Genomic DNA, 11,022 nt, shown 5'->3' on the forward strand with positions numbered 1-11,022 from the left:
TTTATTGGTCTTTTAATGTTGACCATAAGCATGCTAAATTGTTAAAGATTTCTAAGTCAGTGGGAGCAGTAAAAGTCCTTATCAGGACTTGCCAGAAGTGCAAGAGGCGGGGGGAAGAGACCTATTAAATTTTACTCCAATTACACCTCTTGCACACCATACTGCACCAACTCTTACACACTTAGAATCTTGAAAGTGATAGCAGCTTAATCAAGAGTTAATCCATAAAACTGAAACTCATAATACAACCCAATAATCAACTACGGAGGTCATCTAGGTTTAACTTTGATGATTATGTATCCTCCTTGACTTAAGTTGAAATGGATATTGGAAAGTTTACTGGTCCTACTTCCTCTAATTAAGCCATTAGCATCAATCAATTTACTAAATGGAATTAGAAATGTTATTAGCAATTTTGATTTTAACGTTTGGGATTTGGTTGAATTACCTAAGGGTGTTCATCACTAAACAAAATCTGAATGCAAACGTTAAGACGCTAAAAGTATGATTGATTGTTAAAGGTTATGCTTAGAAGAGAATTATTTATCAAAGAATCATCTTACCTTTCTTACAAAATGTTTCTTTGAGGATCATTGTTGTTCTAGTGGCTTATAATCATCTAGAGCTACATTATATAAACATTAAAACAACTTTCCGTAAACAAAGACTTACATGTTTATAAAACAACCTGAAAGTTCTAAACTAAAGGTCAAGAACACTTACTTTGTGAGTCAATTAATTCCATGTATGGGTTTAAGGCAAACATCAAAATGTGATGAAATCTTAATGCATTTTTCATCAAGAATTAAGTGGATTTATGTACCCCTCAAGATGAGTGGGAGTAACTAATGTAAACTTGTCCTTATATAGATAGCATTTTTTTGGATAAGTATATGTTACACAAGTCAAATAATTTCTCACACATTTTTTGATATAATGAATCTCGTAAATATCACTTACGCGAGAGATATCAAAATATACCGAGGTAGACTTAACAAGACATTAGTTTCGTCCCATAAGCTTTACTCTAAAGAGGGCTCTTACATGTGTAACAAACAATATAGCTCTCCTTTAGAAGATAAAATGATAAATGCTATTACTTCCTTATGCTTCGTTAATTAGAAGCCTTACGAAGGTTCAAGTCTATACTCGTTTAGATATTGCTCACATTTATGAACATTAGACCACTCTAGATTATTGTGAAGCATCTTACGATATCTTTAAGAAACGAGAAAGACTATAAAGAAGAGGTTGATTATTCTTACCTTGATTTTGTAATATTCAAAAGAACCTAAAAGTCAATTTGGGGTAATCCTTATGTTTGCAGACAAATTTATCTCATGGAGGAGTCATAAGAAACTGTTAACAACAACCTAAATCAAAATGACATAATATGTTGTTAATTAACAACGCAATTGTCAATAAATGTTGTTGAAATTTTATCAGTAGACTCATAAACTTATTAACTCCATATAAATACTATATTGAAGACTTACAATGAAAAGTCAGCTACCTTATTTCCTCGAACAGTAACAGTTCGAGAGGTGCTGCATTAAACTTCGATACAAAATTATTGTTCGTTTATGAACAAGAAGAGGAAACTAATTATTTGTATCGAATACATTTACATTCATGGTATGCTTGCGGATCCGATAACTAAGGTCTACACCCAAAGTCTTTTTAAGAGCTCATAATAAAGACGGGTTTTACTTAAGGCCTTACATAATAGCATATCGTACATATGAATGATTAGTTATTATTAAATTTCCTCAATTGTTTAAATTTGTTTGTCTATAAATACGTATGTGCACCTGATGACGTATAGACAATAATTATACAAATTAATTTCAAAGGGTTTACCTTAGTCATTTTGGTCTTAAATTTACGCATATTTTGATTTGGGGTTGTAACATGATTAATGGGGGTCTTGAGTTGACAGTAACTCAATGACTGTATTTTTCTGTTGCAATTTCAATTTGAAACATTGATTAATGTTTTAACTTGGCCAAACTTACTTATACTTATCACAAATGATCACTCGGCCAAGTGGGAGAATGTTAGAAATAACCCGTTGATGTGGCCTTAAGGATCATTTGGTAACATTACCAATATGACATAACTAGTCCCCGACAATTACTTGATGGTAGTAATTGTAATTATTGATTAGTATTAAGGGGCAATTATGATTTCCCTTTAGGTACCATTAATAGAGAAAACATAGAGTTTTATAACGGATCACCATTCATGATCATTATTTATTGATCTTTATATATTGGTGATAAGTGGTGATCAAAACTCTCTAGAAGAACACCATGATCAATTCTCTCTAGTGTGATCCATCAACACAAGGTACCATAACGGGAATCATGACTTCATCTTTATCCTCAAAGATAATCATCCCTACAAGTAAGTATCTCTAACTTGGAATCTATATTTACGTTATGATTGAATAAACATGATTAGGGTTCTTTATTTTAACCCATGTTTAAAGATATAATCAACAGATCTAGCAACACGTTCTAGCACAGTTACCTTGTTACGACTTCACTCCAGTCACTAGCCCTGCCTTCGGCATCCCTCTCCTTACAATTAATGTAACAACTTCGAGCATGGACAAGTCCCATAACATGATGGACGGTGTGTACAAGGCCTAGGAACGGATTTACCGCCGAGTGTGAAACTCTAATTAAAATAATTGTGGATAGCATTATTTTTCCAAATCATTATAAACTCGCTATGCTTAGCCTCTCATTGTCATTTATCACTATGGGAATGTAGTAGGAAGTTGATAACTCGCTTAAGTGGTAAAAAAAAGTGAGAATATTCAATTTGAGTAATTCAAGTGATTATTTTAGAAAGTCAATATCATCTTTTGATAGTTAGTTTGGTTATTTAATTTCTTGTGGGAACCAAACGCCTCCTAAGACCTTACAATAAAAGGTAAGGGTCTCTATCAAATGAGCCAGTCTCATATTAGCATTATATTTGTTTCTAAATAATCCTTTACAGTATAGTTCTATGCCATCATACATGCATGGTCCTAAAGGCTAATTAACCTGAACTTAAGATTCGGCTAATCCGATGCAAAACCTGATACGCGGTCTTTCTTGGTTAAGTAAGCGACAACGAAGGTTAGTTAGGAATTTGGGTTTACAAATGTTACAATGATGAGTTTGGTGAGACTGAAAGTATGACCGATACCAATATTCACCATATTAAACACAAGATTATACTAACGACGTGGCACCAATTTATATTTACTTCATTCATTCACACCATCTTATTGTTCTTATTTTTTTAAAGAAGTGTCAAGAATGAATTCATTCACACCATCTTAATTTTTTTTTAAAGAAGTGTCTAGAATGAGATTAGAATATTAAAATTTTACAGTATGCACACACTTTTATCCTTTAGTGATACATAATATTTTTGTTCAATCATATACTTATAACATTATGGCATAATATTTTACAATATATACAGTGTATCATTTTATATTTTATATTTTATATTTTATCATCATCAAATAAATTTTATTTGATTAATTCACCTCAAATGAGTCAAAAATTATTATTTTAGGGTTTTTTTTTTTAAATATTAGCATAGTATGCATAGCTATTTATACATATTATCTATACCTTATAATAAAACAAAACAAACTTATGCCACTTGGCATATTCTTACTCCTATTATTGCCACCTGTCACTCTAAAACCATTCCCTCAAAGAGATTGAGCGCCAATTTCCTTAAGCCGTTTCCCTTTTATTTTCTCAAGTTCTATCATTACATCTCTCCAATCCCCATTCTTTCATGAAATTGGAGTTTCCTAAATTACTGAACCCTTTCCTTCCATCTCTAACCTTAACAAGGTAAGATTTAGGGTTTCAAATCTGTATACTGATCTTTTATTTCTTGAAATCGTCTTCTTCTCCACCGCCATCTTTTGCGAAGAATTATAGAGATGAAGTTTTAAGAGGATGCGAAAGATCATCAGGTATACATACACAATTCACCCCCTCTGATTCGTTAATATTATCATTTCAACTCAATCGATCATCTGTAATGACGATCTAAACCTAATTCTGTGTCGTTTTGTTGTTTTTGCTTTTTTTAATCAGATTCAATAAGATTATTATGTTTTTGTGAGATTACGTCGTTTTGTTGTTTTTGGTTTTTTAATCAGACTCAATAAGATTATTAGGTTTTTGTGAGATTACGATTGAGGAATTGTGTTTGGATTGGCATCGGGATTGATTCATGGAGAAATCGATGAGAGATTGAGGAAAATGATGCCGTAATTAGCGGTTGATTGTCGAACGACGTCGTATGGAGTAGTTTCTTCGAGTGGATTTTGGTATGTTGCCTCATCAGGGTATTTTTATTATTTTTATTGTGTATTTATCATAGTTATTGGATTTAACCTTTTTATAAGTTTTTTTTATGTTGAAGGCTATGCTTCCGACAAGTTGATCCTGAGCAAGTTGTTAGGCGTTGTTCATCTCGAACGATATCTCTACAGAGCTGGTGCAAGTTGCAAGATCAGGTAATTTGAAATTTGTTTGAAAAAAAAACCCTTATATTTTACAAAAAATGGTATCAAGTTGCATATCTATTTTTATTCATCTCAATTCGATACTCACGCCCTACAGACAATCCCCTTAATTTTTGAAAAAAAAAAAACCTTAATTTTTTCTCAAAATATGGTCTTAGGATTCGAGTTTTGTGGGTTGTAAAAGACAATCCTATGACTTTCTACACCATGTATTATCGACTGTTTATTGCTTCTTCTTAAGGGAATGTAAGCAGGCATCTGTGGCATGAAAAGAAAAAGACGCGGATAAAATGAAAAGGATGTGATTCAGATAGATGTGAGGCTACTTTGCTCTGCTGTGACCGTCTATGAGAGGTATAAAAATGATCCACGTGCTTAAATAGAAAGAAAAAAAGGATAACATTTTGGACGCATATCAAGTGTTTGTGAAATTGCCTGAATGAAATGTGAATCTGATGTTCAAATCTGTTTGTATGATTCTGATACATTTAGTATTGTTTTTCTAGATGCATTCTGATTTGCAACAATATCCCATAAAAGGGTATTTACCGAATTACAGGAAGATCTTGAAGTCATGGTTCTTGGTTTGAGGTCTAAGTACCGAAAAGACGGTTCTGTTCAACTAAATTATTTTGTAAATGTACAAGAGATTAAAGAACTGACTGAGGTAAAACCTGAAAGTGAAACTTAGCTATACCACAATATCATTGGCTCTTTCAAATGTACATGTTCTTTTACTATGTTTCCTAAACAGATTTTAGTGATTTTACTTGCATTTTAGAAACCTTATTCTGCGTTCTGTAAACTGTATTCAGGTCCATAGTGCATGGCTGCCACCTTGGCTTGCAGGCCGTTTGGCTGGTTTTCAGGTAGTTTATTTTATTTTATTTTTTTTTTCTCAAATTTGCCATTTGTAGCTAAACAATCAGGTCTGATTACATTAGTATCATATTGTTCGATCAGTTAATTTTTTAATTTTTTACTCAATTTGATTTTCTAATTCTTAATATACGCAAAAATGGATCCCAGCTGCCAGGGAACAATGGGTGTTGGTGGTAACTAACGTCGAACCGCAACTACAATCATTAACCAAGAAGACCAAAGAGGTTTATATTCAGTTTAAGAATGCTATAACTCCACCTGTGATCAAAATTAAGGAAATTGTAGACCCTCACTTTCAGGTATTTATTTATATGTTTGCATGACTATGTAGATATTTTAATGCGTTCTAATTATTACAACTATGCGGTGACAGACTGTCAAGAAGGTCTCCAAGCTGTACATTGACCAGATTTCCACTGCAATAAAGGCTCATCTTGATAAAGCTCGGGAAACAGTGGCATCTTACACAAAGGAGGCGGTTATTGGTTGCGGGAAGTTTCTTGAATCAGCTACTAAATATCATCATCAGGCATAGAATACAAGGGTCTGGTATTTGCTGGTTGTTTAGTTTTTTTTTTTTTTTTTTTTTTTTTTTGAATTTTGGCAGTCTTGACCCGTTTATATACAAATGGGTTGGTTTATGTTATGCTCTACCTCATTGGGTCAAATGAGTTGAGCTAAATTATTTATAACTAAAAGAAATGTGCTAAATGGGATGGGTGGGTCAAACGGGTGAAAACCCTTTGAAATATAACCAAATGCATTAATCCTTTTGAACTCTTTGAAATATGCAGTATTAGCACCTAAAGGTGAATTGTAAATCCTTTTTTAGTTCCATGACTCAAAACTTTATCTATTTGCATGAATAAGAATGAAATTCTCTTATTAATTAATTAGTTTTAATATAATTAAACTCATTTGATTTTTGAGTTAATTTAATCTTAATTTTTAATCAAATTGATTTTTTCAAACTGGATTTGGTGGATACGAATGAAGTCTCAAGGGAGTTAAATTGGTTGCTCTGTGGATTCTAGCCTAAATTTGACTGTAGCTGAAAAGAATCATATCTAAGAGTCTTTGCAGCTTCTTTTGTTGTCAACCCGAAACTCTTCACAGGTTTTCAATCCTATTTAGGATAATCAGCAGCCTTGATTATTAGGCAAGCCTCTAAAAGGTATTCCTATTAGAAAAAAGCAAATCTTGCTAAACATATATGGCTAAGCATATTTTTTTTTGACATAGATTTAAACATATACATATAGTTACAACTTAAATGGACGCTTAAAAATAAATACTGCAACATCATTATGTTATGGTTGAAGGTTTCGTGAAGCTGATTACGGAGGAATTAGAAGTGAGGTGACCGAAAAAGAGTATTGTCCGGTAAGGTGAGGAGTATTGATTGTTATTTTTTGGCAAGTGAGGTTTTGGCTCAGCATGATAGGGAGTATATGCCTGCGGAAGTGGCGAATGCGATTGAGAAGTTTAAAAAGAAGCTTGCTAAAGTAGTTGTTCATCTCAGTTCGATACTCACGCCCCGCCAATGTGGCATCGTTTCGGCGTACAACAGGTAACCTTAGTTTAATTAGTAAACCTAGGAGTGTTGCAGACGCCCCAAAGGCTGGGAAATAGCATATTCTTTGGAAATGATATTTTTTTGTTAGCTTAAAGATAAAGATTCACTAAATTATATTTATTAGTGGCTTATTTTTGGTGTTTGTTTATGTGTTTTGAGTGAAAGTGTTTAAATATGATGTTGAAATAAAACTTGGAAGGAATAATCATATTTTGTATGATTTAGCTGGTTTAGACCTCAAGTAAAAGGAAGCACTCTAGATTTAACAGGAAAGATCACATCTAAAACTGAAATGAGAATATGAATAATGACAAGTTTGGAGTAAATTAGGGGATCCGTTTTCTAAGGGCCAACTACTTATAAAATGGTTTTTTAATATTCGTAAGTTTTCATGCTAAGGGTATTAATAAACTGATTTCATTTGCAAAACCGGCGGGTTGGATAATGGGTCGGGGTCACATTAAAACGGGGTACGATTTGGTTCTGGTCTCAATGGGTTATGATCAAAATAGGTATGGGTTAGAACATATTGATTTTAGACAAGTCCAATATGGCTTAGGTCAAAACTGGTTAAACTCAAAATAGGTTTTGGTCATAATGGACCGATTTTAAACAATCCCAATTTGGTTCGGGTCAGTCAAAACGGGTTCTAAAAACCAAATCATGTCAATATGTGTTCTGCTCAATATATGTTAAGGTCAAAACTGGTTAAAATGCTTTATTTAAGAAAATATATATCAAATAACCAAATCTATTAAAAATAATTAAAAAAATGAAATCTATCCGGGTTCTAAAAATTGCTATAAAATCATTTGTACAATAACATCTCAATACCTATAAAAAATGAATCAAAACATATTTACCTAAGTGAGAAAAATCATATTTTTATACGTTTATATTGAAAAATTCTTTCATTACAAAGTTCATCTCATTACCAGTATATATTATATGTTTGTGTTAAGCCACCCGCGATACTCGTGGGATCTTAAACTAGTATCAAAATAAAAAATAACTGTATAGAATTTCCTAAACAAAAATTTGTTGGAAAATCTTTTATTTTATAAGCTAAGAATGTATCTCACTACCAATAAACTTCCGCTACCGCGCAAATGCCTTTTTGATGGTCCGTTAAACTCTAGTCGTAACTAATTTCTTATAACTGATTTGAAACCACTGGCGGATCTAGAAAATAATTATAGGGGCAACGTTTCAAAAAAAATTCTAAAGAGGCAGCGAAATAAAAAAAAAAACGTCACACTTTTTTTACACTACCGACAAGCGTTTATGAGGTAGTGGAGGCTACCCTTGTTATATGGTATGTCCGCCACTGTGACTGAAACGAGACTTAAGCCTCCAGTGATAAATTGATGAGTTTCATATTTTGATATTCCATAACTAAAATTATATGGTAATAAAGAAAAAGAATATATAAATGTTCGGATGACTGAGTAATTAAGATAGCAATTCATTTTTTTTTTTTTTTTTTGATCATACGAGAACAATATTCAAACAGATTTCAATCATATATGTGTATGATTTTCTTTAATGTCATATAATTGCAGTTACATATAATATAGATATTTTTATTTACATAATATTTAATTAAGGTCTTCGTTTGTTGAACACCAATAATCTAGTAAGACTAAATGAGTATTATTCTACCAACTAATGTAACTTCTGTTTGAAGAAAAAACATTAGACCGTCGTTAGTAGTCCGTGAACTTCGTCACTGTTAACATCAGGAGGGGTCAATTCGAGTTAAACGGGTTGTTTTAAAAGGTATAAGTTTTGTTCGTATCAAATGGAGTCATTTCGGGTTAAACAGGTTGTTCTATTAAGTCATTTTGAAAATAAGTATTTAAGTGGTTCATCGGTTACGTATATTTTTGTAGTTGGGACAACGAGTGGTGTTGACGATCGCGGCAAGAATGTTTGTGTATGCATGTTTTTATAAACAAAATACTTTAATGTGTTGTTGATAGATAATTCAACCTTTTACCAACTTATTAAAATCATCACTTACTCACTCTAAAAGGATGTGAATACATCTTTCAAAGTATTCACATCGTGACGGGTGTTGACGATCGCGACAAGATGATCTTTGTTTTAAATGAGCTTTTTAGCCTTGAGTCATCTTTAGTAAATGCGAATGGTATCAGCTTATCTTTAACGATTTCTTCCATATGAGCTTGATCATGCAAATGGGTATGCTTTATGTTATGTTCGTTCCTCGTTTTAGTTGTAATATACAAAGAGTGATCTTGGTTTACAACACATATTCGAATAGTGTTGGATTCTTGTTTATATCATATTTTGTATGTATGTTTTTGTTTACACATTTACTTTTTTTTTTTAACGCCCAATGAATCCTTCAAATGGGCTACTAGCGAAATTCACCACATCGGGATACACTCTTCTCCAAACTGGGGAAAACCCTCACCTAGGGCAGAAGCCCGTGAACACTCGCCCAAAGGCACGACAGTGCGGTGAGGTAAAACCCATTCAGTTCAAGGATCAAACTAGCGATCGCCACCTACTCGCCTAGTCTCCCATCATTACCAGGTGCCGCTGAAAACTAATGAGGTGAAGTAGGAATTACATTTACTAAAACATATATACATATTATCGAATATTTATTTCCAGTCGTAGCTCTCATCCATTGCGACTTTAATTGCGTTCCACAAATTTAATTTGTAAACAATTAATTAGTTAAATCATATTGCCAGCTGTTGGATGAACACGATGAAAATAGTATAATACTAATTACTAATTCAAGTAATCATAAATGAAAAATTAATATATTCACACCGTAATATCTGTTCAACTAATTTAGTTTTACGTTATATTTTATGTTTGAAAGTTTCACGTTATATTTTATGCTTGAACTTTGAAGGTTTCATACGAAGGGTCTAGAAACAATATTTTTGAACTATGATTAGGTGATGCCGTGATGATTAGGTGATAATTAATATTTCCGGCTATGAGGTATACCGTCCTGGTTCAATGTCGTATTTCTTCACGCTGCGCTGAAGAGTGAAACTATGGCGTGGAGGGGTTGCGCGTTCTTTTAATCAATAATTGATTTAGAACCTCAATTGTTGGTGATAACTTGTACTTGCTAACTTTTAAAAAAAATCCAAGTAGCATTGTTGTTTATTTTTTAATGTACATTTCGATATAAATTTCATTGAGAACTGATTTGGTTTTAAAAAAAAATATAATTAAATGGTCTCGTATACGGCTTTCACACGCTTTCATATGAACATTTTGATATTTAAACTTCGACTACCCAACGAATATGAGTAGATATCTACCTTTTTTTGTATTTTATGATTGTGTTTCATTTCATCGGCTTGTGGTTTCTTTTATAATCTTTTTAATTTTTATTTACAGAATGTTAAAGCATAAAGTTAATATTTGTATTTGAAAAAGAAATGACATGAAAGTGAAAAGTGGAGCGTAATGTGAAGAAAAAAAATGAAAACAGTATGGAGTATGGAATCTGATGTCATAGAATCATACCCCATGGTCTTATCATATCGTGTGTTATACATATATTCTCAAAATAGTTGTAAAAAATATAATTATATCATTTGTTTTTTATGGTAATTCACATATAGTTAATAGAGATTGCTTGGGTTATATTAACTTAATACTAAATATAACTTCCTACAAATAAACCTTAGATTTTGTTTAGAAGTTCACCTATAAATTGAGTTATCTTACACTATGTGGGTTCAAAGTTTAACTTACATAAACTGTAAATTAAAAACACGTGAATTAGATGTTTCTTTAAAGCAGTATGTAAAAATCTAGAGATGGTGAACCGGATATTAGAATTTTATGACGAGCTTTTATAACCTATGCTTGTTTATATAATATAAATTGCTAAAATCTAATTGGTTGCAAGACAATAATAAACAAGTTTAGAATTAGAAATATCAACACACAAACATAAAAAAGTTTTACCAGTTTGAGTGGATGTTAACTAATTAATATTACATTTTACCGG

The 11,022-nt window shown here is 32.2% G+C and overlaps 1 long non-coding RNA gene across 1 annotated transcript; it reads left to right on the forward strand.

The window, feature by feature from the left end:
- The first annotated feature begins 4,193 nt into the window (after positions 1-4,193).
- LOC118492416 lies at positions 4,194-4,854 on the forward strand. The gene is made up of 3 exons (XR_004893617.1): positions 4,194-4,354; positions 4,450-4,543; positions 4,794-4,854. It is a non-coding gene; the product is annotated as an uncharacterized LOC118492416 (long non-coding RNA).
- The last annotated feature ends 6,168 nt before the right edge of the window (positions 4,855-11,022 follow it).

The sequence above is a fragment of the Helianthus annuus genome, chromosome 1 (genome assembly GCF_002127325.2).
Source record: "Helianthus annuus cultivar XRQ/B chromosome 1, HanXRQr2.0-SUNRISE, whole genome shotgun sequence".
Lineage (NCBI taxonomy): Eukaryota > Viridiplantae > Streptophyta > Magnoliopsida > Asterales > Asteraceae > Helianthus > Helianthus annuus.